This window comes from Tyto alba, unplaced genomic scaffold (genome assembly GCF_018691265.1).
Source record: "Tyto alba isolate M040663 unplaced genomic scaffold, T.alba_DEE_v4.0 Super-Scaffold_39, whole genome shotgun sequence".
Classification (NCBI taxonomy): Eukaryota; Metazoa; Chordata; class Aves; order Strigiformes; family Tytonidae; genus Tyto; species Tyto alba.
In genome coordinates, this window is record NW_024881314.1 from 7,885,202 (window position 1) to 7,896,463 (window position 11,262).

Sequence of the window (11,262 nt, forward strand, 5' to 3'; positions counted from 1 at the left end):
TTCCCTGCAGCCCTGCCTCCCATGCACAGCCCATTGTCTGTCTTGCTTGAGAGAAACTAACGGAAATCCAGCTAAATAACCAGGGGAGGGAAACACTCCCAAAACCAAAGGGTAATAGAAAGAAACTATTGCAATCTAGTTGTTTGGATCAACACCCTGCTATGCTGGATGAGACAAATTTCCTCGGCTCTTTTTGCCGGCACTTTTCCCGTGTCAGGCAAGCTGCCTTGTCAGACAGCAGGAAGACAGATGGGTTCACTCTCCACCCCCTCCTGTTCCCCTCCTTGTCCTCAGAGGTGCGACTGAAGCCACGTGTCACAGCTCTGCTCTTGATAAACTCTCACAAGAGGCAGATGGCCCACTTTTACTCCTACTTTCCCAGCTACCGACAGAGCCCTCCTTGGCTGGTTGCTGGGGGATTCAGTCACCAGCTCAGCCTTCTCAGTTACCTCTTTTCCGCTATCCACATACATCCCTGTGTCCACACCACACAGTAAAATATACTCCTGCCTTCCCCCCAGTCACAGCTCTACCAAGTCAGCCTTAAGGACAAGCTAGAGCTGAGGTTCCCACAGTCCTGCTAGGCAGCAGGCTGGTGACATCCTGACCCAGACACCCTTCTCCTCCTGAAGTCTCTGCTCAGTCAAACCTGCCCAGGAGCAAACTGTAGCCACGATGGAGAGCAAACACAATGCTGGCAGCTGCCAGGTGGGGAGGAGGGAAAGGTGGGGTGACTCACTGGCCCCTGGGACACAGCCAGAACCTGACTAATCATGTTTCATCAATCCTCCTGGGCTGTTAATTGGATGCATTTCATTCAACAGACTCACCAGTGGGAGAGGAGCTACACGGCAGGTACAGATATGTTCCCAGCCCACTCGCTTTGCATTAGTCTTCCTGCCAGATGCAGGGACCACACAGCAATACCTTTTTCTCACTCACCTCCTGTTAGCAAAGCAACCCAGCTAAACCCTGGCAATCCCCCACAATCTCTCCACTTGTTCCATCCCTGCTGCGAGGCTGGGGAGGGCACAGCATGCAGGAAAGTCTCACCAACAGTAGAGAAGGGGCAGGGATGTCTCATTTAGAGCCCCCATCTCCCACTGTAGGGCCTGAGCAGACAGGTGCCCTTCAGTGCCTCTGGGCACAGAGGCTGTATTCTGAAGCTGTATTCACAGGTCAGCATTTGAACATGGAACTCATTGCACCACTGGAGGGAAAAATCTTTGTTAAGAGATGTAGACCCTGACTGCAGGAGGGCATGAGAGATGATACTTGCTTTTAGAGCCTTTGTGCCCTACCCACATCCCATTTGGAGAACAGCTGCTACAATCATACAGGACCCAATAGTTGTTCCTCTCACAGCATCTTCCTACCAATACAGTTGTGCTGGCTATAGAAATTGTCACTCCTGATCTCCCAGTCTGGTTCATGGAAGAGCAGCAGCACTGGCTCCTCCTGAAGGGTAGAGCTGGGCTTCAATAACCGCAAAGTTACACTTGAGAAGTGGCTTACTTCAGTATGAGGCATGAAGGTGCAGAATTGTGCTTTCATAAGCACTTCTGGACTTGCTGAGGACAAGCATGTTAGCAAAGCCCCCACGGTTGTCAGCTCAGTACCTTTCACCATCTCTAAATGCTACTGGAGTAACATCAACACTCCCCAAGGTCAAGCCTTTGTATAAAGGATTCCTCCTCCAAAGCAAAGTCAGATTACATCGGCATTGCCCTCCCCAAGCACAGCAGCTGAACAACATGAACACCACCAAAGGGCCAAGACCCTGTCCTGCAGGTCTATACAGGGTTAGTCCCCTGACAATGAGAGCCAAGTTCTGCCCATTGCACCAGGGTGAGTTTGAGTTTACACCACAGCAGTCAGAGGGTTTTTAGCACAACAGGGAGCAGACTCTACCCCAGGTACCATCTGCATCATCATCTGCCACTGTACAAGAAAAGGAGATCCGCAGGGCCTGGCTCCACAGAAACACCTTTGGAGCTGTGATTATCCCAAGTTTCAGTTAAACAGTGACACACACAAGTTTTGGTTTAGGCCTTAAACCTTATTTCTTCCACTTAAAGCTAACTTAACAGATGAGTCAGTCCTTCCCTACAACCTGTGCTCTTAGAAGATCCCCTACAGGTTTCCACCCACAGGGTAGGCAGGCTGAGAGTCAATGACATGACTTTAATTATTCTGGCGTTTTGGTTATTAAGTTGCCTTTGCTAAATCTGAAGCAGCTCTTACGATTATCTTCCTACACATGCTGCTGGAAGCACAACAGCTTGGCAACATTGGGCTGCCATGCTCTCTGCTCCACCAGACATTTCAGAGGAGAAAGTACAGCTCTCCTTTGGCAGCCATAGCAAGGAAAAGACTCCTGCCTTATCCAGGAGCAATGCTGCTCACACCCACATCCCACTGTGGCTCAGGGATGCGGTCCACTACCTTTTCTCTCATGGGGCGTGACCACAGAAAGCCAAACACATTTTTGCATACATTTTGGCATAGAGCACTCAACAGGGATAAGCACAGTGATAGAAATGGTGGGGAAGTTATCACTGATGGGAGCTACTTAAAGCTCCTATTGTCTTATTCCATAAGGAGGTTGGTTCTTGCTGCCTTCTCCAGCAGCCAGGTCCCTCCCACCAAGAAATGGAAACAGGTTTTGAAAGGAGCAGGAGCAGGCTGTTCACATCACAGTTCCCTCTGTTCTCCTTCCTGTCTGCTCATAAATGAAGACTTTGGATTTCAAACTGTACAAAGTATTTGGGGGATTTAAATTCTGTCCTCCCTCCCTTCCCCTCCCTTTTTTTTTTAAAGGCCGAGTCATTACAACCTCCTAGACCATAATCCCCAATTTAGACCTCCAAGTGCTCTGGCAATGTAAATTTGTTATGTTATCGACACAGGAACTGCTTCAGAAGAGAAAGAGTAAAATGTCACCTCTCAGAGTGAGAACAAGTTGCCCGTCCTTTGCTTTTATTCAAGTCCAGATACTTTTCCCCAGCCAACCGCTGCCACTGAAGAAAACACATAAACATTTGCTCCCTGGCTGAGGCGCGTTGTGCCAAGCCGTGGCCCCCAGCCAGTACTGACACAATCTCTAGGTTTAAGAGCACAAACACTGGCAGCCCAATGAGAAGGGACCCATTTGCTGGAATTAATATTCAGTCTTTCTGCAGCATGGGAAAGATCAATTGTTCAGTGTGAAATAAATTACACTTCTTTCTTGGGGGGATTTTAATGAGACCTCCTCCCTCTTTTTCTGACAGTCCCAGACTCAGGGTAAAAGAAAAAAGCAAAACAACATTCCAGCATCTCCCCATCAACCCTGCATCGTAATGGCCCAGTCAGGGTAATTAGGATGTCTCCTGCATGCTCAGGGAGGCTTTAGCGAGCAAATCCAGACCGCTGTTCATTATATTGCTGCAGCATAGCTAATTACTTCTGGTTTTAGAGGGAAGGGGAGCAGACTAGCTTTGTACGCAGTTGGGAAAAGGGCCGTGCTGAGTACAGTCATGTTTTTGGCTTTTCCTCTCATCCTACTAGATCTCCTGGTACACTGATGGCTACGGGATGGGAAGAAAGGCTGCTCTGGGTAGTTAGTTCTTAGAAGAACCAGCATAAAGACCTACATGCCCTAGAGACCCCTTTATTTATCTGCAAATTCTGGAGCAGAGGGGCAGCTCCTCTTCCCCATGACTCCAGTGCCAGACTGAGCACATGCAAAAGCAAAGAAACACACGTGCAGAAAACTGAGACTCCTTCCACAGAGACTGGGCAGCCCCTTGGGGCTGGAAAGCATCACACACTGTGTAGCAAGGAACACAGATAGGAGTCTTTCCCAAGGCTCCTGGAAGCTGGACAGGCACTTCATCTCCCTCACCTTTCCACACTAGAGTCCACAGGTGTGCATCTATATCCAGGCTGGCAGATGCTACCGAGCCCTTCTGCTGTCAGGTTTATGGAGCCCCAATGGGGATCCCATTGCCCAGAGAGGTGCTCTGGGAGCATCTCCAGCCCACCTCCCAGCCCCTGGCTAACACCTGAGTTGCCCACAGCTCCACACCAGTGCCCTGATTTATCATCTTCCCTGTCCATGTGGGACCATGTCCAGCTCAGGCTTGCTAAGAATGGATTAGATCTCCACTGTTGATATCCTTATATTTTCTCATCTCCAGATTTGGCTAAAGAACATAGCAGAAGTGTTGGTGTGTGGATGTGAGAGGAGGGAGGACACCACTGTGGTCTCAGTCAAGATTGCACTAAGCTGGCCACATAGCTGCACAGTGAGACTTGGCCCAGTTTACATCACTGTCTGCTTATTTCTTTACAACAATTTCCAGACAGGCCTGGCAGGTAGATTCAGTTCCTTGTTTCATGGCTGTCTGCCCTTTTCCTTCTCGGTGCCTTAGTTTCCTCAAGCCTAGAGAAGTTTTTTTTAGCAGCAATAATTCCCAACTCACACATTCGTGAAACTTCACAAGTTATCATCTGCGCCTGGAGAGGAAAGGCTTGAAAGAGTGAATGGCAGAGAGGTTATAAACCAAGATCTAAATGCAGAAACTGTGACATATGCTGCGGGGGGGGGGGGGGGGGGGGGGAAAGAGGTCAAACACAAGGCAGCTGTGGACCAGACACCAAGCACTCTGCCATGTTTCCATATTATATCCCCCCTTCTGCACACCCATAGTCTAACTCACTCCTAGAACAACAGTTAACCAGGGAACCTGCCCCGAACAGCCAAACATGCCCTGGGACCAAACTGGCCCTCCAAAGGGTACAAAAAAAATTGGTGAGTATCACCCAGTCTCAGCACCCATGCTCAGACAGGTATTGAATCCCTTCCAAAATGGGACAGCACCCTACACATTGCACACATGTACCCAAGGGTTAACACTCGTTGGGCAAATTGCAGGCACTGGACAGTCCATGATCACACAAGGAAACGGGCAGGTCGCACAGGCAGCCTCAGACACCCTGTACTGCTTGGCCACAGGAGGAAATCCAGAGTCTGCTCTCCCTCACACCACTGCCTCCACTGAAATTAATGACATGGGATTAGAGAAAAGCCAAGCAAAACAAGGTCTGAGTCATGCCAAAAGCTTCTTTTGTGGCTACCCAAGAGTGGAGCTTGACATCTTGGGGCTCCGATTTCACCACCAAAACGAGCTGCCAAGAAGGAAAGCTGACATGTTGCTGCCCTCTGGTTCACTGAGTCTAATAATTTCAAATGCTTTACAATCATTAATGACCCAAACCTCAGATGATGGCTGGAGACAGGAGAATAATGATGACCATTTTATCCTTGGAAAGTGTAAGCTGTCATCTCAGATAAAATCTACAGTACTGCTGAGAAAAGCAACTGCTTATCTTAACTCTGTCCTTTAGTACAGCAAAGGAAGCCAGAAAAGAGTAGTGGGTGATTTAGGAAAAGACAAAGTTACCAGAAACACTTGTCTGCAGCATTACAAGTGACAGATAAAAGCTGCAGCACTGACAAGCCTGCCAGCATGAGGGATCAGGCAGATCAGATGAGCCTTGATATAGTACAGACAGGGCATATCCTCTCTTTTATCTCCCCAATCACCTCATTGTATTAATTCTTTAAAATGTGCTTATTCCAGTAGCTGCAAAGATATCATATACATCCCATGGGCTGGGAGAGATCACCTAGCAGCGAGAGTATTGCTGCAGATGAGTATGAGACTGGCTAAGTGACATGCAGCTGACTTACAGAACTAGTAGCAGAAAACAAGCTTCTGCAACCTGTAACAAGCTGCGATACATTAGATCTGTCAGAAGTGTTTTCCAGGAGTGTTTAATCTCTTCTTTAAAGAGGAACCATCAATACTAATGAACTACAATTGTGACAGCTCAGTGCAGAAGCTGAAATTTTAAATTCTGTATCTGACTTTCATGTGGTAAAGGGACTCAAATAATGCTGCAGGAACACCAGGTCTTCGTAGGAATTCTTTGACCCTTTTGCTATTGTGTTAGATGTTATAAGTGTGATAGAAGGCCTCAAAGACAATACGGGCAGTTCACAAAGTTAGTAAGCAGCAGTTCATATTTTGGAACATATTTTCCATTAAAAAAACTCTACAGAAACTAATGTATCTACACACACATTCTCCAGAACACAGCTCTCTTGGGACAGGAAACAGCAGGGCACAGTCCAGCTACTGCAAACTTTAGAGAAACGGGATTTAACAACCAAAATCCTTCATTGCAGCTCCAGTAGAAAGAGCCATGAGATCAATCATATCAGGATACCTCTACCAACATTGAGTCACAAGCAGAAAATCCATATCACATTTCTCCCCTTGCAAGTTTTTGGCTAATGTCCACCAAGTCATTTGCAAAGGAAGCTTTGAAGATGTGTCTCATTTTGGAAGAAGCAACAATGCCAAATCCCAGCTGGAAAAAAGCTTCTTTATCTCACCCTCCCATCAACTAGAATGGGATAATGCCTTAGGATATTAATCAAGTTTTAAGCAAATACCACAGCTCCTTTATTCTGCTTCTTCCTCACCTTGATGACAAGCTAGAAGAGGGCAGTACTGTCCAAACTGGGTTTGACTTGTAAAGCACTGCACAGAGGGAGGAACCTGGGGATGACACTGGTGGTAGTGAAGGGACAGGAGCTGGCTCCTGCAGAACAGGGCATCAGGAAACAAAACTCAGCTTAGTTAGTCTTTCAATCAAACAAGTCTGACTCCTGAAAGGCCAAAGCTGATACATCTCAGGGTAAAGGAAGCTTTGAGAAATAGGGAGTATAAAGGACAATAGAAAGACTACAGAAATTTTGGAATATATATTCATTTTAATCAAATGGAAGGATGAAGAAACAGAAAAAAAGGAAAGGCTGAAACAGGTTTATTTCTCCCAAAATCCAAGTAGGAACTTTTATGACTTGGATACTCTTATTAACTCCCAAAAGAAAAACGTCTATCTGAAAGTGGGAGTCACTCAGTGACCTGTGAGACACCTGCCTCCACTTGGACAGTGTCACACAGACAAGGACACAGCTGGCAGTGGTGGCTCTGCAAGAGGCTTATATTACTCCTTCCTCCTGCTTCACATCAGACATTGTGTCAATGGCTGTATTTCAGGATGCATTAGTGCGAACAGCAAACACCTCGAGAAAAAAAAAATAAATGAGCCTTACTTGAGTTGTAGGTGGTTGGGGAAAGATGGAGTGGGAATGAGTATTGATTAGCAGATGCTATACTCCTTCTGAAGCTTGAAAAATTGTCTTGACACTTCTGCATCACCCTGTGGCTCATGTTATGAGCATTAACAACTCCATGCCCATAACTCGCAGAGGGGGCAGAAATAAATTTATCCCCATTTCTACAGTTGGAGAAACGGGTGCTCATGATGGTGGTGATGTGTTCCAGTGAAACACATCAGACCATGGCTGTTGCCCTGTGATTTGCTCACCCTGGAGTATTTACATCTTTGCTCCGCAGACTGGAAGATGAAGCAGCAACCTCTCCAGCAGTCTGTCCACCAGTGTTTGCCCCCACAGGAAAACCACACTCCAGCTTAAAATGAGATGAACTGATGGCACTTCAGAGGCTTTGCCCCAGATGACAACAGGTAAAAATATCTCAATAGTTCAGCATTAAATTTCCTTCCTCCTTTTACTCCTAACCTGACTTTTTCCCATTGGGCTTCTACTCAGAGGTTCCTTTTTAGGTTCTCGGAAAAGGTTTTCACCCGCCACCAAGGTCAGGAAACCATGATGATGAGTGTGTCAACTGGACAAAGGTGGTCAGTTTTCATCAAATAACTAGAAGTGAGACACCTTTGATCAAAAAGATCCATGACCAGGGGTGATGATACAGACACTGGGAAGGGAAAGAGATGCAAGGAAGCTATAAGGACTTGGCAAAGAGACCAGTCAGCACCATTTGTGCCACTTTGGGAGAGGAAATAGTCAAGAGAAACTAGCAGCACCCCTGGAGGGGCTTGTTTTCAGCTCCAAAAGGAGCAATGTGCACTGGAGATTCAGAGTGCCAGACAGTTTCGGCACTGAGGTAAGAGTAGCCAAAGAGAAATTGTCTTCTTGTTTTATGAAATAAATAATTTGTGAGTTTGGTTCTTTTTTAAATAGACCACTTCCAGAAGTTAGTTTCTGCTACTTTCTCCTAGGGAAGAAAGTAAATTAAAAAAAAAAAAAAAAAAAAAATCATCAAAGTCAATTCCAAGTCTTTCAAGCAGACTTTGAAAATAGAATTATTGAGCTAATTAAAACCAGAGGTGAGTTTTACCAAAATCTATTGCAGTCTTATTTGCCTCGTTAGTAGCTCTGTCAGGACAGTTGATTTTGGCTACTTATGAGACTCCTGCTTATAATACTGCTGTTTAGCTGCCATAGCTGTTTAAAGATATATGTTCAGCACCTGCTCAGGCTCCCCTCCCCAGGCATGTCCCAGCCATGCTGTTGCTGAAATACCCCATGCAGCAAACTAAATAAACCCACCAAAGCTCAAAGCAGCATTCAATGTCAGCAAGGGGATGTTGGCAACATAACCATCTAACATAACAGTGAAAAGTCCTTCCTGAACATGAGAGCTTTATCCTCCCTGACAGACAAAAATATTTTAACTGATCAGAATTAATCTGGTGATTAGAGCATCTCTGCTGAAATATCCTAGAAGTTGGGTGACTGAACTGAGAGAAGACTTAATTTTCAATCCCAGACTTAGGAAAAGTTCCTGTCCTTATACCCATCTAGCTGAAAGCAACTGCCAGGCTTTGTTGGGCTGAGCCTGAGCCCATCCCAGCAACCTGCTGAGCAGATCTGCATATGAGAAAGGGGCAGCAGCGTCCCTGAGCATCCACCACAGGCACAGCCACCATGGCTGGCACATGCCTGGCTGTGCTTCCTGGTTCACACAAGTTTGTTTCCATAACCATTTTCCAGGGTCAAACAGGAACGCTTTTTCAGCAAAACTTCCCTGTCTTCTGGGGATTTATTATTGATGTTACTATGGTTCCCATCTTCAGCTCAGGCCTTAAAAGTAAGTAGCATTGCTGTCTGCAAATTGAAGGAATTTTCCAATTGCAAACTCATAGTGCAAAGGGACACTGGCTCTTTTCATATCTTGTTTTTATTACATTTGTGCTGAGGGACAAGTTCTCATTGTGCTACACAGCCCTCAAATCAGCAGCACTTAAAGCACAGCTAGTCAATAGACCTTGTTTAATTTAAAACCTGAATGAATTTCAGCTGATTGAATTAATTGCATAGCTTTTTTTTTCCCTATTGTATAATTAGTTTTAGAAGGCAACCCCCACATTTGATTTTCTATCAAGTCAGAAACCGACTTCAGTCTGTACTGTTGTACAGTAACAGATCCAGAATCAAGTGAATCAATACCTTTTGAATGGATATCCCTGCAGCTGTGCTCACACCTTTATTTACTTCCTGCAACATTCTAGGTGAATTTACTTTACTTGGATAAGCCAAAGCCTGAGCTTATTCTTCTAGGTGTATGCGTAAGAACTATCCGTGCTCTTCATGCACGGTTGAGTCAATATAACAGAAGGATTAAACATCATGTTTTATTATGAACACAACTGTGCACACACGGGCCTGTCGCAAGCTGGCATACAGAATTTAACAAACCAGAAATGCACGCTAAACTGCTATAAATGCAATGATTATTCAGATAGTCACAGCTAGGGCATCCACACAGGGGAGGCAGATCTGAATAGCTACAGCACAATTATAACCCTGCCATTACGCTGGATAATTTCCTAGCAGACACGCCAGCCTCCCCCAGCACACAACACAGCCTTTGAGCCAAAGATCCATAAGCCAATTTACATGGAAAATTAGGAGGTGTCAGAAGAGGCAGAACTAGACAGGTCTCAAGGATATTAATTCCTGCTCCCCTAGCCTTGAGCTTTCAACATATCATTAATTTAAGATCATTGATGTTAGACTTTTGTCAATGCTGTGAAAAGAGGAAATACTTCACTTATACTGTGCTTGTGCTCGGTGAAGATAAACCAGCTAAATAACCAGTCTGCATGTGTGGGTTAAAGCACTTGAACACCAAGACCCTTGCTCCAACAGCAGACAGACCACGGCTTGCTCCCAGCTCTGCCCTGTCTGCTGGGCTCACCCCAGCCCTCTGCATCTCTGCATCACAGACCCCAACTGTGTGCAGTGGGGAGGTGATGACAAATGACACCAAGATACTTCCACAAAGAGCTGTTAACTTCAAAGATTACCCAGCACCATCCTTTTCCTATTTTCAACTCCTCTCAAGCACCCTGACCAAGGCTGTAGGCACCCAAGGCTGTGATGACTTTGCTCTGGAGCACACCTCCCTCCTGAGCACTACAAGTTATTAGTCCAAGTTTGATACAGAGGGGTGTAGAGAACACCCAGCACCCTGCCAATCTAGTCTACCATCTATGAATTTATGATATAACTGCAAGCAATTTGCTTTGGGCCAATGAAGTAGCAGCCAATTAATTTGCAGCTGTGTGCAGTTACATCAATAACAAAGTGGATAAGGGATGCAAACTAGTAGTGCCTGCTACAAGCAAATTAACTGTCTGTTTAGGCAGAGTGGCACACAGTAATGAGCTGATAGCCATATCAGTGAGTCATTAGAAGAGAGACTAGAGCCCTCACTGGATGCTGTTAGCAAGTTTTAGCTCTCCCCAGAAGCTAGGGCTTTGCACAAAGGCGGGACAGAAAAGGCCATTTCCATCAGGTTTTAAAAAATGCAGTTGTGAGATGCTGAGGTTCGGCCATACTGCTTCTCACAGACCCTCCAGCCCACAGCTGAGGTGCTCCCCAGTTTGGCTCTGAATCCCCTGTCAGTGATGACCTGTGTGCATCCCCTCGTCTTCACCGATGCTGGGAGGCAGCTCAGCTCACCGGGCAGGGCTGTGCCAGCAGCACAAGCTCACCTCACAGCACCGAGTTCCTCCCGCCCTGCCCACCAGCACACAGCAGCCCCCGCACATTTGTTGGTTTGAATACAGACATCTGGGATTTGGTTTTTTCCTCCCTCTTCCCGCAAGCAGCAAAGGCTGGAAGCCCAGAGGATCACTATGTCTTACTGTGCATCTGACACAGCAACTCCCATCCTGGTTCTCCAGTTCTGGCCTTTTGGACATGATTGCAATATAAACACCTGGCTTGCTCCAGTTAATGCCTGCAGTGCTGCAGCCCCCAAGAATTCAGGAACATCAGACAGACTTGACACCATCTATAACCCAATAACATGG